A 26,322-nucleotide genomic window follows, 5' to 3' on the forward strand; every position below is an offset into this window, starting at 1 on the left:
TTACTCGCCCGCCTCCCTGGTTGCTCCAGAGGCCCAGCGTCCTTCTATACTTGTCAGCATCCCGACCATGTACCAGTATTTACGGATGGCTCTAAACAGGGGGACTCTGTTGGTTGTGCTGTTGTTTTCCCTGATGGAGTCGTCAAGTTACGGCTTCCTGCGGCGTTTACCGTCTTTGATGCCGAATTGTTGGCGATCTTGTGGGCATTGGAGCAGATGAGATGTGTTCCCAGTCTCAAGTTTCTCATCTCTTGTGACTCCCTGAGTGCCCTTCAGACCATGCAACACTTGCACCCAGCGGATACGGTCGTCCAGAACATCCATGATGCCCTACTCCACCTGCAACGGCAGGGCAAAGAGGTTTCTTTCTGCTGGGTGCCGGGGCACATGGGAAACGAACTGGCGGATGTGGCTGCCAAACATGCATGTTCCCTCCCTCACGTTTTTGAATGTGCCGTTCCCCTCCACGCTGTCAGTTACTTTTTGTGTTTTCGTGTTATGCATCAATGGGAAGAGGAGTGGCTGGCAGTCGGTGAAAATAAGCTGCGTCTAGTCAAGGCCACCACGCGGCCATGGCGTACGTCCTACCAGTCCTGCAAGCGGGATGAGGTTCTCCTCACTCGCCTCCGCATCGGACACAGTCCCTTAACGCATGGTTTTCTACTCCGGCGGGAGGACTCCCCAATCTGCAGTGCTTGTGGCGTCCAGATTACTGTCCGCCACATTTTATTTGACTGTCCTTTATTCTCTGACCAGAGGGCGGTGGTTTCCTTGCCACCATATTTGCCCTCTATTTTGCAAGACGACGCAATGACTGTGGTTAAGGTCTTACGGTTTTGTGTCCTGTCCAATTTGTTGCCTCGGATTTTAGGGAGAAGATTTTAATGTGCTTCTGGGTGACTGGCTCACCCAGGTTTTAGGTAAGAGGTCCGCCATTCACGATCACCTATCTGTTTCACTTCGATTTCTGTTCTATTTTCCTTGTGTTTCCTTCCCTTTTTAGTGCGTTTCTCCCCCTCTTGTTTTGCCTCTGTATGTGAGGATTTGGTACTGCGTCAGGTCTGTGTCTTTTAGAAGTTCTCCTTGTTTATCTGTCCGTCTTCGTCCCTTCACCGCATGTGTTCCTGTTTCTATGCGTTTGGGCGCTGATGACCACACTGTTTAGCGCCCGAAAACCTCAAACCACACACACACACACACACACACCAGTGCAGGCGTTTGTACACGAACTGACCTCTCGACTATATCCCAAAAATGTTCAATGACGTTCATCTCAGGCGATCTGGATGGCCAAGTCGTTCGCTGGAACTGTCCAGGAAGTCCTTCAAAGCCATTGCCAACGACTGTGGCCGGCTGATATAGCGCATCGTCATCACAAAAATTCCGTCTTAGTTTGGGAACATGAAGTCAGTGAATGGCTGAAAACGGTCTCCAAGTAGTGGAACATAACCATTTCCAGTCAATGATATCTGTTCAGTTGGACAGAGGCCTCAGTCCGTTCCATGTAAACACATTCCACGGCAGTATGTAGTCACCAACACTTTGTTGACACCTGGGATCTGAACCATACTCGAATCCTGTCATCAGCTCTTACCAACTGACATCGTGATTCATCCGACCAGGCCACGGTTTGCCAGTCGTCTAGTGTTCAACCGATATGGTCACGAGCCAGGAGTTGTCGAGAGCAGAGGCACTTGTGTCGCTCGTCTGCTTCTCTAGCCCATTAACGCCAAATTTCGGTACACTGTCTTAACAGATAGGTACGTTGTACATCCCACATTGATTTCCGTGGTTATTTCACGCAGTGTTGCTTGTCTGTTAGCCGAGCAACTTGGTCTTTAAGTGCAGGTCGTCAGCCAATGCGTTGTCTGTGATGAAAGGCAGTGCCTGACATTTGGTGTTCTTGGCACACTCCTGACGCTGTGTGTCTCGGAATATTGAATTTCCTAACGAATTCCGAAATCAGATGTCCCAAGCGTCTAGCCCCAACTACCATTCCGCAATCAAATTGTGTCAGTTCCCGTCGTGCGGCCGTAATCACGTCGGAAATCGGTTCACACGAATCACCTGGGTGCAAATGACGACTTCTCCAATGCACTGCCTTTTTATACCTTCTGTACGCGATGCTATCGAGATCTGCATATGTCCATGTTGCATCCGACGATTTTAGTTAAAATGTTTCAAATGGCTCTGACCAATGTGGGGCTTAACATCTGAGGTCATCAGTCCCCTAGAACTTATAACTACTTAAACCTAACTTAGGACAGCACACACATCTATGTCCAAGGCAGGATTCGAACCAGCGACCGTAGCAGTCGCGCGGTTTCACACTAAAGCGCCTACAACCGCTCGGGCACCGAGGCCGGCGATTTTATTCACCTCAGTGTATATGTTGTATTTTCTCGTGCCTTGCAAACCCACCAGGGTAGCCGAGAGCGCTAACGCGCTGCTTCCTGGACTCGGGTAGGCTCGCCAGCCCCGGATCGAATCCGCCCAGCGGATTAACAACGAGAGCCGATGGGCCGGCCAGCCTGGATGTGGTTTTTAGGAGGTTTTCCACATCCCGCTAGGTGAATACCGGGCTGGTCGCCATGTTCTGCCTCAGTTACACGGCTCGCAGACATCTGAACACATTCGCACTTTTCCATGGATTCCACTCGACGCAGACAGTTAGGGGAACTCTATTTCCGTCCCGGGGGGTACAGAGTGGCAGCAAGAAGGGCATCCGGCCACCCCTTACACATTAACATGCCAAATCCGATTAACGATGGCTGACCCCTGCGTAACTGCGGGACAAGGTCAAGCGACAGAAATGAAATAGATTAATCGTGCCTTGCAACAATTTGTACGCAGTTAGCGAGCAGTCTTTACTCTGGGCCCGTTTTACGTGCGCCAGCCTGTATTCCTTCGGCAACTACCTACACTGCAACCTCACAAGTGAAGAATTTAATCGTCTATCACTAAGGAAGTAATTTTCATTCATATCAAAAAGTCAGTTTCACAAACTTGACGTAGCTTCGTTAAAAATTATGTTTTTATAAGGGTGCGTGCTATACTTTTCCAGATTACAGGGTCGAGCGGAAACGTTATGACAGCTGCCCACCACGGCATTAAATGAAGCTGCAAGAACGAGACGCATTGAGAGAAGGGCGTGATCTGAGCGGACACTTAGGTCTCAAAAGCCATGCGACAGCGATATGCACATATACAGATGGCGGCGGGGTCGCGTACACAAGGTATAAAAGGGCGGTGCACTGGCGGAGCTGTCATTTGTACTCAGGTGATACATGTGAAGAGATTTCCCACGTGATTATGGCCGCACGACGGAATTTAACACTCTCTGAATGCGGAAGACATTCCACTCCCAAAATCGTTAGGGAATTCTATGTTCCTCGATCCACAGTGTCAAGAGTGTGCCAGAAATAGCAAATGTGAGGCATTACCTTCACCACGGGCAGTGCAGTGGCCGACAGGTTTCACTCAATGATTGAGAGCAGCCGCGTTTGCGTGTAGATGTCAGTCCTAACAGACAAGCAACACTGAGTGAAATAGCCGTAGAAATCAATGTGGGACGTACGACGAACGTATCCGTTAGGGCAGTGCGGCGAAATTTGGCTTTGACGAGCTATGGCAGCAGACGACCGACGCGAGTGCCTTTGCTACCAGCTCGACGCCGTCTCCAGCGCCTCTCCTGGGCTCGTGGTCGTGGCGGTTGGACCCCAGACGAATGGAAAACCGTCGCCTGGTCAGATGAGTCCCGGTTTCAGTTGGTAAGGGCTGATGGGAAGGTTCGAGTGTGGCACAGACCCCAGGAAGCCTAAAAAACCGAGCATTGGACAGATGAGGTCCGATTTCAGTTGGTAAGAGCTGATGGGAAGGTTCGAGTGTGGCACAGACCCCAGGAAGCCTAAAAAACCGAGCATTGGACAGATGAGGTCCGATTTCAGTTGGTAAGAGCTGATGGGAAGGTTCGAGTGTGGCACAGACCCCAGGAAGCCTAAAAAACCGAGCATTGGACAGATGAGGTCCGATTTCAGTTGGTAAGAGCTGACGGGAAGGTTCGAATGTGGCACAGACCCCAGGAAGCCTAAAAAACCGAGCATTGGACAGATGAGGTCCGATTTCAGTTGGTAAGAGCTGATGGGAAGGTTCGAGTGTGGCACAGACCCCAGGAAGCCTAAAAAACCGAGCATTGGACAGATGAGGTCCGATTTCAGTTGGTAAGAGCTGACGGGAAGGTTCGAGTGTGGCACAGACCCCAGGACTAAAAAACCGAGCATTGGACAGATGAGGTCCGATTTCAGTTGGTAAGAGCTGACGGGAAGGTTCGAGTGTGGCACAGACCCCAGGAAGCCTAAAAAACCGAGCATTGGACAGATGAGGTCCGATTTCAGTTGGTAAGAGCTGATGGGAAGGTTCGAGTGTGTCACAGACCCCAGGAAGCCTAAAAAACCTAGCATTGGACAGATGAAGTCCGATTTCAGTTGGTAAGAGCTGATGGGAAGGTTCGAGTGTGGCCCAGACCCCAGGAAGCCTAAAAAACCGAGTATTGGGCAGATGATGTCCGATTTCAGTTGGTAAGAGCTGATGGGAAGGTTCGAGTGTGGCACAGACCCCAGGAAGCCTAAAAAACCCAGCATTGGACAGATGAGGTCCTATTTCAGTTGGTAAGAGCTGAACTACATCTACATCATACTCCGCAAGCCACCGAATGGTGTGTGGAGGAGGGTACTTTCGGTACCACTATCTCATCCCTCAACATAGTGCTTGGGAAGAATGATACTCGGTAAGCGTCTGTATTCGCACTAATTTCTCGAAGTTTTTCCTCGTGGTCAATACGCGTGATGTATGTAGGGGAAAATAATATGTTGTCCGATTCCTCCTGAAAAGTGCTGTCCCGAAATTTCAATACTACATCTCTCCGTGATTCACAATGCCTCTCTTCTAACGTCTGCCAGTCCAGTATGTTTAGCATCTTTGTAACGCTATCTCGCCAGCTAAACGATCCCGTGACGAAACGCGCCGCTCTACGTTTGATCTTCTCTATCAGTCCTTCCTGATAAGCATCCCAGATAATTGAACAATAGTCAAGAATCGGGCGAACAAGCGTCTTATAAGCCACTTCCTTCTTGGATGAGTTACATTTCCTTAAGATTCATCCGATGAATATGGTGTCTGCTTTCCCCACTATCTGTTTTATGTGGTCATTCCACCTAAGGTAGCTGTGGTTAGTTACTCCTAGATATTTTACGACAGACGCTGTTTGTCATCAATGGCGCAGATGTACAGTAGTGGATTCCTTTCTCTATGTATGCGCAGTATGTTACACTTATTTACATTCACGGTCAGTTGCCAGAGCCTGCACCATTTATTAATTCTCTGCAGGTCGTTGTGCAAATTATTAGTATCTTACTTTGTTACAGACAACTGCATCATCTGCGAATAGCCTTAAAGAGCATCCGATGCTTTCTACTAGATCATTTATATATATTGTAAACAGCAACTGTCCTATCACACTTCCCTATGGTGCTCCGGATATTACCTTTACATCTGTCGATTTTGTTCCGTTAAAAGCAACGTCTTGAGTTCTATCTGCAAGGAAGTCTTGAATCCAATCGCAAATCCGCTCCGATATTCTGTAAGCTCGTATTTTTTTCATTAAACGGCAATGCGGTGTCAATATTGAAGTCAAGGAACACGGCATAAGCCTGAGCGTCGTTGTCTACTGCGCTGTGGATCTCAGGGAGGAATAGAGCGAGCTGTGTTTCGCAGGATCTCTGTTTGCGAAATCGATGTTGATTTTTATAGAGGCGATGTTCATTTTCCAAAAACATCATAATTCTTTAGCATAAAACATGTTCCATAATTCTACAACAGATTGACGTCAACGATATAGGTCTATAATAATTGTGTTTATCTGTCTTATAGCCTTTCTTAAAAATGGAATGACCTGCGCTTTTTTCCAGCCGTTAGGTACTTTTCGTTGCTCAAGTGATCTACGATAAGTTACTGCTAGAAGGGGAGCAAGTCCTTTCGCAAGTTCTTGAAGCCAAGGGCCCAAATTGTAAACAAGGCGCTGTGCAAGCTGAAGGCGGCTCCCTAAATGTGTGGACTGTGTTTACATCGAATGGACCGGAGCAACTGCACCGACAATTGACTGGAAATGGTTAATGTTGGGGTACTTGGAGATCATTTGGAGCCATTCCTGGAGTTCTTGTCGTCAGGCAACGATGGAATCTTTTTGGTTCACAGTGCATCATCTCACTGGGAAAACCTTACCCTCGATTGGTTTGAGGCATATTTTGGACAATTTCGAACACTTATGGGACATAATCTAGACGTCAGTTCATGCACAAAATCCTGCACTCGCAGCGCTTTCGCAATTATGGGCGGCTACAGTCGCCGCATGGCGCAATACGTCTGCAGTGCACTTCCGGCAACTGGTTGAGTCCAGTCCGTGTCGAGATGCTGCACTACATCGGACGAAAGGATGCCAGACACGTACGGGGAGGTATCGCACGACTTTTGTCACCTCATGGTAGAGGGAAATACTGTAGCGACAATACGGGATCGACCGACATAATCTGCTTTGACAAGGGGCTTTGAACAAGCAAGTCCGGTACGGGAAAGATGGATGGCTATTGGATAATATATGGAAAGTGGTTAAAGTACGGTGAAATCTGAATTAGGCGGCAGGGTGTTGGACGTCTACGCCTCACCACAGAATGTGGACCGCGACTGCCCCCTCTGTAACCCAGTATCGGATGTGATCCCTGGACCTGGCGACAGAAATCAATGCTGGTACTGTCGTTTCAGAGCACACAACACAGCTCACATCGTCGAATATGGGGCTCCACAGCACATGGCTCCTACTTAACGACATCTTCATTTGCAATTGCACAGAGCACAGGATCGGACTGTGGACTTTTGATCAGTGGAAACGAGTCATCTGGTCGGATGAGTCACGTCTGTTGTTACACAATGTCAGTGGTCGTGATCGGATATGGGAATATCCAGGTCAATGGCTGCTCTAAACGTGCACTGTACTACAAACCTCAATATCACTGCAGTCCATCTGCATCCCCCTTATGCTTGACAGTGATGGCATCTTCCAGCAAGATAACTCTCTCCTACAGTGGTTCAACTGCTCGATTACTGACGTTGATGTGGTATCAAGCATTGATACCATCCCAAACGCATCAAATTTGGCAATGAAAGTGCAAGTTTACGTCAGACACCAACAGCGGTCACATGGGATACTGTGGACACAATGTTGTGTGTCCACCGAGCCACACCATCGGCGGGTCCGCACCAAGAGCGCTCTCTGTCGCTGCGATAAGGACCGCCGGCGGCAGCCACTCAGCACGCTCACGCTCACACTCGGAGCCTCTTCGCTATGTGACGCTACGCAGACGCCATCTTGTAGTGGTACCGACACCACTGTTCGTGCTTCAGTTCAGAGAGTCTCTTCCTTTATGGCAATGAGAGCTCAGCTCTATTTCTTGCTGCACTATTTGAAATGAGTCCTCTTACACTTGGAATAATAAAATCTTCTGTTTACAATGTTAACTTGTTCACTAGTTATTCCTGCTCCTGTGCAACTTTCCAACATCGACAGTTGCCATACCACTCTAGTCCACCTCTCCATACCATTGTGTACAAAGTGGTATGCAGCAGATGTCTCGGCTGCTTGTGCATCACCAGTAGCGTCTTCTCTACCTCAACATTCATTCCCTCCCTGCCAACAAATACCTCTTCATGCATACCCAGGTTGACTCCTTCATCCTTAATGAAACATTCCTCCAACCCCACCATGTTATCCACACCTCCCCCTATCTCCTTCACCACACACAATCCCCTTCTCCTAGCCTGAGGCAGGGTCGTTATAGGCCACCTGAAGCATCTCCCTGTCTGGCCACAACCCCTCCTCAATGACCTGACTGAACACCTTCTCTTCAGCATATTTTTCCCTCCCTCACCATCACCTGTGCCACTATCTATATCTGCCCCGCAGCTCCTCTCCCTGTCGACTTCATTTCTTATCTTGACCATACCTTCTCCACCTATGTGATCACTGCTGACCTCAACATACACAGCTGTGACCCTTCCACCCTTCGGCAGTGGCATCAGTTCCTTCCTCTCCCACATCACACCTAACCTGAAAGTAACTCCAATTCCAATGTTATCCTCCCTTCACCCAACCTCATTGGTCCTATCGCCATTGACATCCTGAATTCTGTTGGTAGTGACCATCTCCCTGTCCTTCTCACCATCTCCTCTGCCCGTCTCACCCCTGTTGCCACCCACCCAGCTGCCCCTCCAAAGTCTGTCGATGACTACCGCTGTGCCGACTGGGATGCCAACCGGGAGTCCATTGCCTTACAGGTCGGAAGCAACCCCCACACCTTTCACCACCCTGCTGACATTACCCATGCCTCTTCCTTCCTTCAGAGGACCATTACTGATGCTGTGGAGGCTCATGTCCCTACCAAAATCCACCTTCACCATGCTATGTTTCCTCCACAGGCCATCCTTCTTCTGTGTGAATCCTGCAGCCTCTACCGCTCCTTCCTTCTCACCTGTGAGTGGGATACACTCATCTGCCACCAGCAATTACAGTGTAACATCCGGAACCTCCTTACAGCCAAGAAACGCCAGGATTGGCGCCAGACACGCACACGCCTCAACTCCACCCTCCCTGTCAACTCCAAGTACTGGTCAGGCTTCCACCGCCTTATTGGAAGCCATCCCATCCCCCGTTACCCAATCCTCCATGACGATCGACCCTTCCCGACAATCTCAGTAAGGCTAACCATTTTACTTCCCACCTCTCCGAGGTCTTCTCCTTTCCTGACGATCCCCATTTTGATTACTCCCTCTTCCCCATCATATGTGACTGCACTGAGACCTCTGTCCCTCACTCGTCCCTAGCTTCCAGTACTTGGATTGGTTACCCCCCTTAGACATCAATACTCCCATCACTGCGCATGATATCACACTCGTCCTCTTTTCCAATCGCAATGCTGCCCCTGGTCATGAAGGCATCACCTACCACCACCTCAAGGAATCCCCCCCCCCCATCCTTCCTGGCTGTCCTTCCTACCCTGTACAATGTCCTCCACTGGATTTTACCCCAACCTGTGGACGACTTCCCATGTCCTGCTGTTCCCTAACCCTAACAAACCCCCTGATACCTCTTCCTATCGTCCCATCTACCTCACCTCTGTGTTCAGTAAGGTCTTCGAGACCATCCTCGCTCACTGTATTCACCACCACCTTAACCAGAACCACCTCCTTCCCCTTCCAGCCTTCCTTTTCTGCTGATGACCAGTTCCTTAACCTTACCAATCTTCTTTCCCTCCACCTTAACTTCCATCGCTCTGCTATCTTTGTTTCCCTTGACATCCAGAACGCCTATGACCATGTCTGGCATCCTGACCTCCTCTTCAAATTCCAGACCTATGCTCTCCCCATCATCTTTGTCCATCTCGTTGCTTCCTTCCATCATTTCTCCTATGTGACTATCCACAATTCCAACTCCTATACTTTCTGTCCCTCTGCTGGTGTGCCGCAAGGCTCTGCCCTTTCCCCTCCCCTCTATCTCCTGTACACTGCTGATATGCCCAAACCTCCCCTGCCTGTTCAGCTCTTCCAGTTTGCTGATGACACCGCCTTCCTAGTCCTTTATCCTACCCTTCAACGGTCCCAACGTACCATCCAAACCCATCTTGACCAATTCACGGCACAACCAGTGATTCCTCCGTATCAACCCCTCCAAGACCCAGGCGATCATCATAGGCTGCACCACTCACTCCTTCCGTCTCCATGATTTCTACCTCACCATTTATAGCCATCCTATCCACCTCACTCCTACCCTCAAATACCTTGGCCTCACCCTCGACTGCCACCTCAACTGGACTCCCTGTCTCCTTACTATCCAACACGAAGCTCAGAACAGACTCTGTCTCCTGGACCTCCTGTCCACACAGACATGGAGTCTGGATCCTTCTGCCATCCTTCACACCTACAAATCCTTGATGCACCCCATCCTGCGTTATGCTTATGTAGCTTGGATTTCCGCCCATCCCAGATTCTATAAATCCCTCGAAATCATCATCGCCATGCGCTGCGCCTTGCCTTCTGGATCTGCCTTCTGTCTCCCACATCCTCTACGACCTCATCCCATTCCCCCACCTTCTGCTTTCCCTTGAACACATCCACACACTACATATTGTCTGCTGCATTGATCCACCTCACCCCTGGTGTCTCCCTTCCTCTCCACCTCCAGCCTGTTGCCATGCCTTTACCGTTGTATCCCACACTCTCTCCATCTCCACAACCTCCGTCTCCTTTCCCAACGCAACTTCCACCATCTACCCCTCCCGCATTATGAGCTTTGCTACCCTTCCTACCAATTATAACCCCATCTTCCTCCTGCCTCCTCATCGGAGCTCCCCCTCCCTTCTCCTGAGTGGCTTTCCTCTCCTACTCCCCTTCCCTCTCTTTTGCTCCCCTTCAGTATCTCTGCACTCCCTCCTGTCTTGTCTTTCCTCTTCATTTCCTGCCCAACCAGTATCCTGCCTCTTTGTGTACCCGCTGATGCCCCTACTCTTTCCCGCTGCCTCCCTTGCTGTACTTTGCTCTCCCCTCCTTTTCCATCTTCTCTGGCCTCTCCCTCGGCAGGTCCCACCTGGCAGTTTTATTTTTCATCATGTGTGCTCCAAGTGGGTTTTAGTGTGTTGTTTTCGAGTGTTTTTAACACTGTGACCGACTTTTAACCTGTTTGTGTGCCTTCAGTGTCTTCTTTGTGTTTTCAGAATTGCCAACAGTGTTTTTTAACTTTATGTCGACTTTTTTAATTGTCCCCACATGAACGTCTCCATGTCAGTGTATTTTTACCTCCATTATCTGCCCTTTGTTTTATGTCCCCTTTTTTATCGCCTTATATGCAACATTTTATTCTCGTCTTAGTTGTCATGTCACTCGACTGAAGAGCGGCGGATTGTGCCGCTGACAACCCTCCCCTGCCCGTATGGGGCAGGGGAATGAAATCACAATAAAGGAAAAAAAATTCTCGGTTATCAAATTCGCCTGATCAGAACCCAGTGGATCACGTCAGATACGCCGTCAGCCGCCAGGTCTAACCGCACACGCCACCTGTCTGTAAGTTACGAGAAAACGTGTGACTTGTGCATGTACATCTCCTGCAAGTCTCCGGAAACCTGCCAAGGACTACTGGAATTCATGGCAGGCAGAATTGATACCGCATTGCACTCCAAATGTGGACCAACACGCTATTAAGGAAGTGGTGATAATGTTTTGGTTCATCAGTGCGTGTCTCAATGCACTTCTCAGCAGCCGACAGCTACGCTACGGCGGACAGCGCAGGCGAAACAAATATACACTGAGGGGAAAAGATTAGTGGCACGAACGAGGAGCTGTGCGACCTAAACGAAAGTTGGTAGACATATTTCTACATGTGAAACATGGTGTCTATTCAGATTTCGGACCAGTAGATTAAGACTGCGCTTCTGGCGCCAGTGTCCATCGATCGTCCTTTTGATCTTTGAGTCAACTTCGATGCTTATTTGTTTTCTGCTCATCTTTGGTGGTGCGGATTTAACGGTAGCGCGTGCGCTCTGCTGTAGAGGTGTGTCGGGATCGGCGGAGAGCGAGAGTGACATGGGACTGTGTACGGGGGCAGGGCGGCAAGAGGACGAGTCGGACAGCGAAGGAGCGGGGCCAGCGGCTACGGCCTGCTGAGTCGTCAGGGCAGATCCACCGCCCGTGGTGATTGGGTTTTCCTAGAGGTCGGAAGGACAAGCTCCTTCGAGTCTGTTATAAGCTACGCCGGCCGATTGAATTGGAGGCGCTGAGTTGCTTCGGTGGGTTGCGTGTGGCTTAATTGAAATTGCCAGTGTACTAAAAATCCTTTGTGATTGTTTTAATTGTTTATCACTTACCTAGGTGTCGTGACTAACTATATTGACTGCAGTTGAGGAAGTGTGGCTACGCCCAACCAACCGATGTGATGCGTGGTTAAAGACGTAGCTAGAAGTGCAACGAGTAGTGAGTAAGCCCGGCTCTGGCGTTTCAAGACACGCCTAGATACGTCCTCTATTCTACCTTGTAGTTCCTTCAGTAGTTTGGCGTGTAAATGTGCGCCGAGATAATTCTTATCATCTTAACTTTAGGGCCTGATTTTTAGCGAACTTGTTAAATCAAAGTTTAAGGGCTGGCCCTGGACAAGTAACTCGCGGAGGTTAATTTGTTTCTATTCAGTTGTATTGATCACCTGTCCTCTAGATAAGATTGTATAGTTTATCTCTCAGATTAATGTCTACCGTTGATGTGTATTGTGTTACAGGTAAAATTCAGCCATCTTACCGCAAAAATGATTATTCTCAACAAACCATAAGGACATTGGTACTTCATACTTCCTATTTGGAGCATGGGCAGGAATAGTAGGAACATCAGTAAGAATACTTATTCGTGCTGAACTTGGTCAACCAGGATCTCTAATTGGAGATGACCAGATTTAGAATCTTAATAATTTTACAATTTTATAATAAAACACCATTCTGAGGTATCCAATTCTATCCTATTAATGAGATTTTATTCTGAATCATAGTAGTTGTTGTATGTTTATTAACATGAATTGGTAAACGACCAGTTGAAGAGCCTTACATTATAGCAGGGCAAATCTTAACAATTATCTACTTTACATACTTCTCAATTAATGTCCATGTTGCAAACGCATGAGATAAGTTAATTAAGGAATAATAAGTTAATTAGCTTAGGAAAACATAAAACTAGAAGTTTGACTCTTCTATTAATTTTTCTTAAAAGATTTCACTAAATAAATGAGATAAATAAAATCTTTAAACCAACAAAGAAAATAAAAAAATTCAAAGATAAAGGTTAAAAACTTTTTCAAGCCAAATATATTAACTTACCATAACGGAACCGTGGTAAAGTACCCCGAACTCAAATAAAGCCAAAGGATATAATAGCAAGCTTAATAAAAAAATATAAAAGAATAAAAATCACCACCTAAAAAAAATTAAACCTAATAATATTCTTATAAAAACAATTTTAGTACACTCAGCTAAAAAAATTAAAGTAAATGGGCAGCGGTCGACGCAGCACCACTGGGGCAGAGAGATATTTAAGGCCCTGTCCTCTCTTTTACTTCTTGGGTTATGTTACCACTGTTGCGTGATTCCATCTTTCCGGTGGAGAATTACAGAATCTGAAGTTCAATTGCAGTGCAACGTTGAGTACATTTCTATGCCATTTCCTGCCTAGTGGGTCTCTCGTATTGGTTTGAATCCTTCTTTACCTGAGTACATTTACCTAGTCATATTCAAATTTCAAGTTTTATGGGTCTTGTTCCGGTTAAAGAAATTTGTTATTTGTCCAAGTGATCTGGCCTTGTAAGGCAGTCTCCTGTATTATTATGATTGTGATTTTATAATGCTTTTGATTGTAATGAAATATGTAGCAACTACAACGGATTATTATTATGATTTTGGTGTGTCACTACCATTACAACATTTAAAAAAATGGTTCAAATGGCTCTGAGCACTATGGGACTTAACATCTGAGGTCATCGGTCCCCTAGAACTTAGAACTACTTAAACCTAACTAACCTAAGGACAGCACACTCGTGGGTCTCTCGTATTGGTTTGAATCCTTCTTTACCTGAGTACATTTACCTAGTCATATTCAAATTTCAAGTTTTATGGGTCTTGTTCCGGTTAAAGAAATTTGTTATTTGTCCAAGTGATCTGGCCTTGTAAGGCAGTCTCCTGTATTATTATGATTGTGATTTTATAATGCTTTTGATTGTAATGAAATATGTAGCAACTACAACGGATTATTATTATGATTTTGGTGTGTCACTACCATTACAACATTTAAAAAAATGGTTCAAATGGCTCTGAGCACTATGGGACTTAACATCTGAGGTCATCGGTCCCCTAGAACTTAGAACTACTTAAACCTAACTAACCTAAGGACAGCACACAACACCCAGCCATCACGAGGCAGAGAAAATCCATGACCCCGCCGGGAATCGAACCCGGGGACCCGGGCGCGGGCAGCGAGGACGCTGCCGCACGACCACGAGCTGCGGGCCACAACATTTCAACTAGTGCTAGTAGCGCCGCTATCAGAACGTAAACCGGGTTTGCTTTACACAGGCGCTGTAACCGTTGTGGAGGCTAGTTTCTTTTGAGATCTGATGTTAGTCGATTGTGCGTTTAAGTAGACGAAGACGCCATTATCAACACCTCACTGAGTTTGGACGAGGTAGTGAAACAGGGCTACGAGAAGCTGGATGTTTCTTCTACGGTACTGCAGGAAGACTTGAAAGGAAAGTAGCCAATATACTTGGTTAGTGAAGCGGCGGGAACAAGAATGTGCGATCAAAAGAAGTCTGTTCGGGACGTCGGCGTGGCACTTCCGGGAAGGAAGACCGCGGTGTTCAGCGCATGTCTCTGGCGCATCGAACTGCATCTGATGCTGTAATTTGCGCACAAGTTGTCATCACTGGAGGGTAGGATGGGGGTGTGTTGTGTTTTCTGAGGCTGCATCTGCTGCTGTAATTTGCGCACAAATTGTCATCACTGGAGGGTAGGATGGAGGTGTGTTGTGTTTTCTGAGGCTGCATCTGCTGCTGTAATTTGGGCACAAGTTGTCATCACTGGAGGGTAGGATGGAGGTGTGTTGTGTTTTATGAGGCTGCATCTGCTGCTGTAATTTGCGCACAAGTTGTCATCACTGGAGGGTAGGATGGGGGTGTGTTGTTTTTTCTGAGGCTGCTTCTGCTGCTGTAATTTGCGCACAAGTTGTCATCACTGGAGGGTAGGATGGAGGTGTGTTGTGTTTTCTGAGGAAAGCTGGTTCTGTCTCACTGCGAATAATGGCCATGTGTTGGTCAGAAGGAGTCCAGTTGAAAACCTCAAGCCAGCTTGTCTGCTTGCCAGTCACACTGGACTTACACCTGGAGAAGGTCTGGGGTGCGATTTTGTTTGACAACAGGAACACTCTCGTGGTTATCACTCGTACGCTGACAACAAATTTGTACGTCAGACTTTTGAATCGACTTGTTGTGCTGCCATTCATGAACACCATTCCAGACGATCTTTTCCAACAGGATAACGCTCACCCACATACCACAGTCATAACCCGTCAAACTCTACAGAATGTCCTCATGTTACCTTGGCCTGCTCGATCACCAGACATGACCTGTCTCCTACTGAGCACATGTGGGAGATCTTCGGACACCTCCAGCGTCATCCACAAACAGCATTAACCGCCACTGTATTTTCCGTCAAAGTGCAATAGGACTGAGATGTGGCATCCGTACAACACAACGCAAGCACGTTTGCATGCTTGCATTCAACATTCTGGGAACACACCGGTTATTAATGTACCAGCGTTTAACATTTGCAATGGCGCATTTCGCTAAAATTAATCTGTGGTCATGCAATGTCAGTCACTTAAATATGTAAAAAATGTATTTTCGAAATTTCATTACTCCACACGAATTATTTTTTGGTGTTCCGATTCTCTTCCGTCAGTGTAACAGAAAAGCCGTTAGCAAGCGACGAACTTGCAGCAGTCCACAGTAACAACACACGTTTCGAGCCCTTATTTCTTCTAATTGTTCGGTGGTCCGTACTCGCCAGATGGTGACGCTAATTTACTGGTGAGATTTTTACAGAATTGGGATACCTTTACTATAGTGGCTAGAATTGCTGATACCAAAAATCTAAGGGGCAGTCAAATAAAAATAAGACAGTAGTAAAAAAGTAAATAAACTGTTTATTATTTCCAAAGTAAATACGCTGGGGATAGACGGCCAATGCCGGTATGGAGAAATGTTTACGGTTGTCTAGAGAACCACGATTTTACTCAGGCACCCATCTATTTGTACGAAGCAAATCAACGGGCTCGCATGTCTTTCTTCACGGCTCCAGTGATTTGGAAATCGCATAGGGAGAGGTGGGGGTTGCACGGAGGATGAGGAGGGGGTTCCTAGTGAATCTTCTGCAGTGTAGTGGGGCGGCCCAGGTGCTGCCGAAGTTGTTTGGAGTATGCTGCAGAAGTTTCCATGAGAAGCTCGTGCACATCCTCCAAAGGCCACGATCTCTCCCCGTGAGATTTCCAAATCATCGGAGCCCTGAAGGAAGACGATGGTGGCCGTCAACTTGCTTCGGACGAAGAGATGCAAACCGGGGTACAATTATGGTTGCCTAGGCAGCTGCAAACATTTTTCCACGAAGGCATTGACTTTCTTTTCTCACAGTGAGATAAATGAATTAATTGTAATGGTGATTACTTCTCAAACAATAATCAGTTTATTCTTTCCTTCTGTCCCGTTTTCATTTGACTACCGCTTATAAATCTACAAAATCATTCACATTAAACACCCGTTAATGACGAATCAGAGCAGAACAGAAATACACAGACAGGGGATTCGGAGGGTACGCCCCCCCCCCCCCCACCCCCTATCCCTGGTTGCTGTCCCTCCGCTAGAAGAGAAAATGGAAGTCGAGGTTGGCCCGTCTTCCTTACGCTCAGCCCATTGGAGCTGTACTGTGTACAAGGCACGTCTCCAAACCTCCGCTCCAAGAACCTTATCGGCATTTCTAGACCCGGCCTACGTCACATTTTCTAAAATTTTCCAGGCTGCAATGTCCGTGCGTGAATGAATTTCTTGGGTAAACCCAACGTTTCGTCTTCACCTGCACAGGCCATCTTCACGGTGGGAGGTACACTGTGAGAAGGGCCGATAGACACACTGATTTGCTACTGACTGTAGCAGAAGATCGTTCCACGTGTTCCGTCCAGAGTCGAATATGAGATGCTTTCAAAACTCGAACGCAGTTGGCAGTAACGCGTTGCTGTCCTCTGCTGTTGCAGTCTCACCACAGTGGCTCACTGGTGCACATCTTCTTCAGCGCTGGAATTCAGATATCGTTGAGCTTTAGGCCTTATTCCTTCCGACTAATATTATTGGCGTGTTTAGCAGTCTCTGCAGCGTTTGATGATGTAAAATGGTGCAAGACGTTCGAAATTCTAGGAAAATGCGTGCAGGCTATAGGGAAATATAGATAATGTAAAATATGTGTACGAACCGAGACGGAAGAATAACAATAGCAGATGAAGGACGAAATGCTCGGATTAAAAAAAGAGTGTAAGACGAGGATGTTACCTCCTTCCGCCACTGTTCAATATGTACACTGAGGAAGCAATCAAGGAGATAGAACATGACGTCAGAAATGGAAATAAAATTCAGGATTGAGAGTATTTATCGTAAGATTTACTGATGACACTGGCAACCTCATTGAAAGCGAGGCAGAATTAGGGACAAACGAAATGGAATGAACAGTCTACCATGCACAGAATATGGATTAAAACTAAACCGAAGAAAGACAAATGTAATAAATAGAAGCACAGATGAAATTAGTGATAAATTTAACATAAAATTCGGGGAGCGAGAAGCACACGAAGTGAAGGAGTTCTGCTACGCCGGCTGGTGTGAGAGAGCGGTTCTAAGCGCTACAGTCTGGAACCGCGCGACGCTACGGTCACAGGTACGAATCCTGTCTCGGGCAGGGATGTGTGTGATGTCCTTAGGTTCGTTAGGTTTAAGTAGTTCTATGTTCTAGGGGACTGATGACCTCAGAAGTCCGATAGCGCTCAGAGCCATTTGAACCAATTCCGCTGCGCTGGAAGCAAGGTAAATGGTGACAGACGGAGAGCATAAGAAGCAGATTATCACAGGCAGAGAGGACATTGTCAAAAGAAGTGTGCTAATGTCCAACATTCGCTTCAATTTGAGGTAGAAATTTCTGAGAATGTATGTCTGGAGGGCAGCATTGTACGGAAGTGAATCGTACACTAGAGAAAACGAAAAACAGAATTTACGCGTTTTAGTTGTGGTGCCATAGAAGAACGTGGAAAATCGGGCGGACTGATAAGATAAAAAAATGAAGACGTTCTTCGAAGAATCGACAAGGGGAAAAATTTCGAAAATACTGGCAAGAACAAGCGACATTATGCTAGGGCATGTCATAAGATATAAAACAATAACTTCCTGGCAGATTAAAACTGTGTGCCGGACCGAGACTCGAAGTCGGAACCTATGCGTTTCGCAGGCAAGTGTTCTACCATCTGAGCTACCCAAGCACGACTCACGCCCCGTCCTCACAGCTTTACTTTCGCCAGTACCTCGTCTCCTACTTTCTAAACTTCACAGAAGCTCTCCTGCGAACCTTGCAGAACTAGCACTCCTGGAAGAAAGGATACAGCGGAGACATGGCTTAGCCAGAGCCTGGGGGATGTTTCCAGAATGAGATTTTCACTCTGCAGCTGAGTGTGCGCTGATATGAAGCTTCCTGGCAGATTAAAACTGTGTGCCGGACCGAGACTCGGGACCTTTGCCTTTCGCGGGCAAGTGCTCTACCATCTGAGCTACCCAAGCACGACCTTTCTTTCAGGAGTGCTAGTTCTGCAAGGTCGGCAGGAGAGCTTCTGTGATGTTTGTAAAGTAGGATACGAGGTACTGGCGGAAGTAAAGCTGTGAGGACGGGGTGTGAGTCGTGCTTGGGTAGCTCAGATGGTAGAGCACATGCCCGCGAAAGGCAAAGGTCCCGAGTTCGAGTCTCGGTCCGGCACACAGTTTTAATCTGCCAGGAAGCTTCATACCAGCGCACTGTCCGCTGCAGAGTGAAAATCTCATCCTGGAAACATCCCCCAGGCTGTAGCTAAGCCATGTATTCCATAGTATTAGAGGGAGTTGTGGAATGTAAAAACTGTAGGAGAGGACAGAAATAGGAATATATCGAACAAGTAATTGACGATGTTGTGTGCAACTGTTATAATGAAGTGAAGAGTTTGACAGGGGGAAGGAAATTATGGCAAGCCGCGTCAAAGCAGAGGAATAACAACCCCCTCCCCTCCTCAAAAAAGGAAGTAAATTGCCTATCTGTGTAGCCTAACTTAATATCCGTTCGTCGCAGCCGCTAGGTGGGGACAGACAGACTGGACCAGCCGATGTGGAGCGCGCTTCGGAGCCAGCAGACCACCAGACACGCCTCGATAAGACAGGACTGGCTATGCGGAGAGGTCATGGATGTTGTTAAGCAGCACAGTAGTTTTAAATGGGAAGAGGAGAGCGTGAGGCTGCGTTCCGGTGCCGAGGAAACTAAGTACCAGTCTGCCACCGTGGGACGTCAACACTAGCGCGCGACAACAGCCGGCCCTACCCCCGGGCGATATCGCGGGGACCGTGTACGAAGAGAAACGGGAAGATGTCTTCCGGGGAGTATCTGACACTGCAGACTGTTAACGAAGGTAAGAACATACGGAATTTGTTCCCAGATATGCGCGCGGTTCGAAGACTTCTTAAGTAATAGCATGCAGTGCGTCGTCGTCCACGTCGCGTGTTCATCAGACGCGAGGGTATCGTATGGCGCGCCACGGGGGAAGTGCGACAGGACGCCACTGTTCTCCGTAAACATAAACGAACTGGTGGACAGGGTGGGCAGTAATGTGCAGCTGTCTGCTAACGATGCTGTGGTGTACGGGAAGTGACTGTAGGAGGATACATCACCTAGACAAAATTTGTAATTGGTGCGATTAGTCGCAGCTTCCACCGAGTTTAGAAAAATGTGATTTAATGCAAATGAGTAGGGAGAATAGTGCCATAGTGTTCTAATGCAGCATTGCTAGCGCGCTGCTTTGACACAGTCACGTCTATTACGCATCTGGGCGTGACGCTGCAAAGCGACACGAAATGGAACGAGCGTGTAAGGAGCGTAGTAGGGAAGATGGAAGACCGACTTCGGTTTGTTGTGAGAATTTTCATCTGTAAAGGAGACGGCACCTTGAACAGTAGTGTGTTCAAATGGTTAAAATGGCTCTGAGCAGTATGGGACTTAACTGCTGTGGTCATCAGTCCCCCAGAACTTAGAACTACTGAAACATAATTAACCTAAGGACATCACACACATCCAAGCCCGAGGCAGGATTCGAACCTGCGGCTCCAGAACGTAGCGCCTAGAACTGCTCGTCCACTCCGGCCGGCAACAGTAGTGTGTCCTGGTTTTGATTGCAGCTCCAGTGTTTGGGGTCTCCAACAGGTCGAGTTAAAGGAAGACGTCAGGGCAATTCAGAGGCGGGCTGCTAGATTTGTTGCGGGTCGGTTCGATCAACACACGAACATTACGGGAACACTATTGAGAAAATTTATAGAACCGCTGTTTCAACTTGGTTGCAGATCGGCTCTAGAGCCGCTAAGGTACATTTCGCGCAAGGACCACGAAGATATGGGAAATACACAATCGTTTTTCTTTGCGAATAGAACAGGAAAGGTGTCATCCGGACGCAGACGAAATCGACACACAGATTCTTACAATGGTGATTGAGGAGAGGCCATGTATTTGTGATATAAGGACGGAGGAGTATCTTGAATTTCAGTCTGCAAGATAAATTGCTTTCAGGTCGTTTTCCTTAATTTAAAAAAAAATTGTTTTTCACGCTATCCTAACACTACCTGTTACTGGATGTTTCATTAGAAAAACTGTTACTGAATACAAAAAATGACACATTCAACATATAGCTAACCTGCCCCTGGTTTTGCGAATATTTATCTCCACTTTTAAAATAAAAAAAACTCTATATGCAATGTTAATATGAAGTGTGTCTGTAACTAACTCGATAGAGGACATGTGAAACAGAAACACATCTCGAGCAGGGCGCGTCTGGCCCACGGCGGCCAAGCGCCGATATTACAGGGAGGGGCAAATAAGGGGGCCCAGAGAACAGTTCCGGGGTACAAAGAAGCACAGCAGAGGAACAGAAATATAGTGCTAACCTGACTATGGCAGATGCTGAAAGTGAGCACCACTCTTCTCTTGGCACTTTTGGGCCATCATCAAAAACTTGCTGAAGGCGGATCGTAGCTGGACTGCCGGAATTGCTGCAGTCTCATCCGAAATGTCCTGCTGCAGTTGCTAAAGACTGTGAGGTGTGTTGGGATCCACCGTAGACTTGAGGACTCCCCACACAAAGCAGTCGCACACTATCAGGTGACCTGCACGGTCATCTAGGGCTGTGACTACACTGATCTCTGCTAACAACTCTGCCAGGCGTGAAGAGTGTGTAAATGTGCTCCGAGGTTCGGCCAGCAGTATGTGCAGTTACTGCATCCTGTTGGAAGAAACTGTAGGGCTTTTCCTCGTCCGTTAATGCTGCCACAGATGTTTTCAAAATTTTAGCAATGTAACTCGCCTAAATGAGCGACTGATGAAAGACGATGGGACCAATAATGCGGCGTGCAGACACTGCACACCATATCGTGACCTCATCAAATGGTTCAAATGGCTCTGAGCACTATGCGACTTAACTTCTGAGGTCATCAGTCCCCTATTACTTAGAACTACTTAAACCTAACTAGCCTAAGGACATCACACACATCCATGCCCGAAGCAGGATTCGAACCTGCGACCGTAGCAGTCGCGCGGTTCCAGACTGTAGCGCTTAGAACCGCTCGGCCACCCCGGCCGACGTGATCTCATCAGGTAACGGCATTTCGTGGGAGTTATGCGGATTCTCCGCTGCCCGGAATCTGTGGTTATGTGAGTTGACGTAACCACTCAGGTAAAACCAGGCTTCTTCAGATATAAAGAAGAGATTCATGCGCAAGCCATTCACTGTTATCCATAATAAAAAAATAAAACTACTAGGTCACGCACGAATACATATATTAGACAATGAACAAGCATCAGACGTGTGTTTTGATGCATATTAAGTACATATATTGTACACAGATTGCAAAAATGCAAGGGGCGTTCCCTGCGTATCTTTTACCACATTTCATCCGTTTTTCCGCGTTTGCTACTTCTCGTGTGCATGCAAAGACAAATTCGTAGCTAAGTATTGCAAACGTTTGAGTGGGAGTTATAGTAGTAAACTGCACTTAATATGTAAAGAGACATTGTCCTGAACGTGTAATATGTGTTACGTTATAAATCACTCTGCCACTCAACTAATAATTCGTAATCAGTTGGCTTCAATCAATCACGTAAGAATCTAATCTGTGGCTCCGGCTACGCTGCGGATTAGTATGTCACCATAATCGAGATCATTCGCATTCGAACCTTCTTAATTCTGATAACGGAAGCTTTACTCAAACACTCTGTATTGACTTTACGTTGCAGAACGACAGCTGGGGGCAGGTCTGTATACTATTACAGGCTGTGGCCAACAGGTGACTGACGTCACTTACGTCAGTAGAGCTGCTTACAGGTCTAGTCACCAGCCAGCGCTGTCAGCTTTCGGCCTTTCTGATGACGTCAAGAAGCGATTCCTCGGGGCCCACGAGAAGCACTTGCGTTGCAGTGCCTGCTTGCGTTATTATAGTGTGTGAGTGTTCTTCCAGTCACGTGTACATAGAAATATGGCCTTTCATAACAAGAGGCTGTACAGGTGCGGAAGTATTTTGCAAATTTGTTCCTTTTATTTTTCAGTTGAGCACGGTGGGAAATCATGCTGAGACACGAAAACACAAAAGAAATACTGAAGGAAAGGCATTCAGTTCAAAACCCACAACTTTTTTTGTAAAAGCGAATACAGTGGAGGAAATGCTCATTAATACCGCTGAATTGACAACAGCGTAAGGAACTGTAAAACAGTACCATTCACTGAAGTGATTGCATGTACGACCCTAGTAGCTGAGTGGTGCCGGCACGATAGCTCAGCGTGTTCGGTCAGAGGGTTAGCTGCCCTCTATAACAAAAAAACTGAGTTAATCAATCAACAATGAACTTAAACGGATGTCTTGCGAAGTCCGCCCCGAGTAGATGCAACGAACAAAAGTGAACAAAATGAGATTAAAAAAAAAATATAGTCAGCACGACGGAATGTCATACCTAACGGCCCGGGTTCGATTCCCGGCTGGGTCGGAGATTTTCTCCGCTCAGGGACTGGGTGTTGTGTTGTCCTTACCATCATAATTTCTTCCCTTCGACACGCGAGTCGCCGAAGTGGCGTCAACCCGAAAGAGTTGCCCCCGACGAACGGTCTACCCGATGGGAGGCTCTCACCACACGGCATTTCCATTACTTGATTGCATGATGAAATTGTGATCAATTCTGTATCCCGATTCTGCAATTGCTAAAAAGCAAAATGATGCAAGAACAAAAGCCGCAGCAGTAATCAAACATATTCTTGTTATTCATTCTGTATCCGTTTCCACTTTGGACTTAAAAGGACCCAAGGTTTGCGCAGCAGCAACTTACGGCGGCAACCAAAAAGCAATGAAATTGTTTCGTATAGTTGTTTGTCACTTTAATGCAGGGGAAGGGATAAAAACTAAACTAATTAAACTGGGTTATGTCCAAAATTACACATCGGAGACTATCCACCTTATGTCTTTCAGCGCTCACAGATCTTAAAATTAATTTAAAAATGTGTGTAGCATTTTGCGACGACAGCCGCAACATAAATTTGGGGGGGGGGGGGGGGGGGGGGGGAGGGGCGGGGGGTGAACCGTAAACGTGAAAACAAACACAATTGAGTCACTTAGCAACGAAACTTGGGAAGAACTAGGAAGGTGTAGTCAGTCCAGCACACATTTTACATAAAACTGCCTCAGCTGCTGCAGAAATTTTATCGGGTGATAGCTAGTTAATAGCGGTGAAATTTTTTAGCTATTTTCCTTCGACACAATCTGACCGTCAAAAGTTGCTCATATTTGTGAATTTGTGGATGCGTGCTGTAGAGGACAACTTTTGTGAAACTTTGAAACTAGATGCCCCTCTTTTTAAAGCCTGCAGTCGAGAGAATCTTACAACTTTGGAAAGCTCAGAAATCTTTTTTTGTTGTCAGTAGAAAAGGCGCCAGTTTTTCTGTTTCTTTAAGCGAGGCTTACTTTTGGTTTATTCACGGCCAGAACAGTTTTTTGTGTGTGAATTCCTAAGGGACCAAACTGTTGAGGTCATCGGTCCCTAGACTTACACACTACTTAAAGTAACTTATGCTAAGAACACACACACACACACACACACACACACACATCGATTTGAACCTCCGGCGGGAGAGGTCGCGCAATCCGTGACGTGACGCCTCGAATCTCGCGGCCACTTCGTTTAGTAATAAAATAAAGAAAATTGAGAGTAGTAACCTATCTGTGGTTGAAGTGGAGGTCATCATTGACAATACAATAATTTCACTGCAAGAGAAAGAAAATTGTTGTTTCTACGAACGACAACTAAAGAAATTTAAAAAGTTGCAGATCATTGCTCTGAACTAACCATCTAAATATTTCACAGCGGTGTACAAACACTTTTATGAAACTGCTATTATTTATCTTTCAAACTGTCTTCATTAACTGTCAGGTTTTGACATTTCTGAATGATTGTCTTTGACTAAATTAGTGGAATGGAAAAATGTAGAAAGGACATTGGTTTATTTAAGAGCAAAAGTAAATATTTGTGAATCAGCAATGTTTGGTCTGTACGTGCATTTGAAGAATTTTATGGCCTCAAAACTCAGTATTATGTGCCCACGACAAATAGTTGGAATTTTTCAGATATACAGAGTACAGCTTTCAGAAGTCAGAACTGGTAAAGATATGCGGATATATGTCTCCAATTGTAGCATATAATTCTATTGTTGACAGAAATATTTCAATAATGCGAGCTTAAGGATTGAGGAACGGAAACGATCGTATGCATCAACAACTCAGAGCGTCTTACAATGTATTTACAGAATTTTCAAATAAGGTGTTCAGTGTTTTGTAATTACGTGAGTAAACGAACAGATCTAAAAGCTGTCAAATCATCTGAGAGGTATGACTGGTCCATAAAATAATCTGTGTAAAATTTGTGTACGTCATACTTTGTCATACTTTGTTGTCTTCAAATATATTTATACAGGTATTATGCAAAGTAATGACGCATAGGTTAATTTTCCGAGGCGTTTGAAGTCCCTGCGTACCTCCATTTATGACTGAATTTTCATGGGTTTTGTCCCGATTTTAGCACCGACATTTACGGCAATTCCACATGGCTGATATGGTCGAATTACAATACAGTTCAACAAAAAACCTCTGTTCAGTTCTCTGTCTTTATGTCGCCAAGAAACATATTTATAATCGCACCTTTCACGTCATCAGCGAGCAGCTGACTGTCTCGCCATTCGGAATGCAATCGCCCTGCTGCCTTCTGCAGTCGCGCGGCCAGGTACTCGGGCGAGTATGCCGGCCCAGTACTCACGGTTACGCGGCCTTAGTGTTTAAGCGCGGCGGCACTCACCACAGCACAGCCGAGAAGAGAGGGCCTCCGGTCGCGGTCTCTGTCCTCGCTACTGTCGCCTCACTGCGGTACGCCACAGGACTTACTTAGCACAGCAGTGGACAGTGGGGCTTCTGATCCGATAAGCGCGGAGCCGACCGCGCACACGGCCGTTCCGTGCGACCCCCACTTCACTATCCGCCACACGTCTGCATCGGCCCCACAAATACACTCCTGGAAATTGAAATAAGAACACCGTGAATTCATTGTCCCAGGAAGGGGAAACTTTATTGACACATTCCTGGGGTCAGATACATCACATGATCACACTGACAGAACCACAGACACATAGACACAGGAAACAGAGCATTCACAATGTCGGCACTAGTACAGTGTATATCCAACTTTCGCAGCAATGCAGGCTGCTATTCTCCTATGGAGACGATCGTAGAGATGCTGGATGTAGTCCTGTGGAACGGCTTGCCATGCCATTTCCACCTGGCGCCTCAGTTGGACCAGCGTTCGTGCTGGACGTGCAGACCGCGTGAGACGACGCTTCATCCAGTCCCAAACATCCTCAATGGGGGACAGATCCGGAGATCTTGCTGGCCAGGGTAGTTGACTTACACCTTCTAGAGCACGTTGGGTGGCACGGGATACATGCGGACGTGCATTGTCCTGTTGGAACAGCAAGTTCCCTTGGCGGTCTAGGAATGGTAGAACGATGGGTTCGATGACGGTTTGGATGTACCGTGCACTATTCAGTGTCCCCTCGACGATCACCAGAGGTGTACGGCCAGTGTAGGAGATCGCTCCCCACACCATGATGCCGGGTGTTGGCCCTGTGTGCCTTGGTCGTATGCAGTCCTGATTGTGGCGCTCACCTGCACGGCGCCAAACACGTATACGACCATCATTGTCACTAAGGCAGAAGCGACTCTCATCGCTGAAGACGACACGTCTCCATTCGTCCCTCCATTCACGCCTGTCGCGACACCACTGGAGGCGGGCT

General features: G+C 46.9%; 1 protein-coding gene across 2 annotated transcripts in view; it reads right to left on the bottom strand.

The window, feature by feature from the left end:
* Positions 1 to 25,419, bottom strand: part of LOC126284341 (lysocardiolipin acyltransferase 1-like) — a 297,024-nt gene extending 271,605 nt beyond the window's left edge. The window contains exon 1 of one of the 2 annotated variants that reach the window (XM_049983194.1): positions 25,332 to 25,419. The gene's annotated coding sequence lies outside the window, so the exon portion shown is untranslated. Of the gene's footprint in view, positions 1 to 25,177 lie in introns of both variants that reach the window. The other variant, XM_049983196.1, reaches the window with a different exon arrangement.
* Positions 25,420 to 26,322: the final 903 nt, after the last annotated feature.

This window comes from Schistocerca gregaria, chromosome 8 (genome assembly GCF_023897955.1).
Source record: "Schistocerca gregaria isolate iqSchGreg1 chromosome 8, iqSchGreg1.2, whole genome shotgun sequence".
Classification (NCBI taxonomy): domain Eukaryota; kingdom Metazoa; phylum Arthropoda; class Insecta; order Orthoptera; family Acrididae; genus Schistocerca; species Schistocerca gregaria.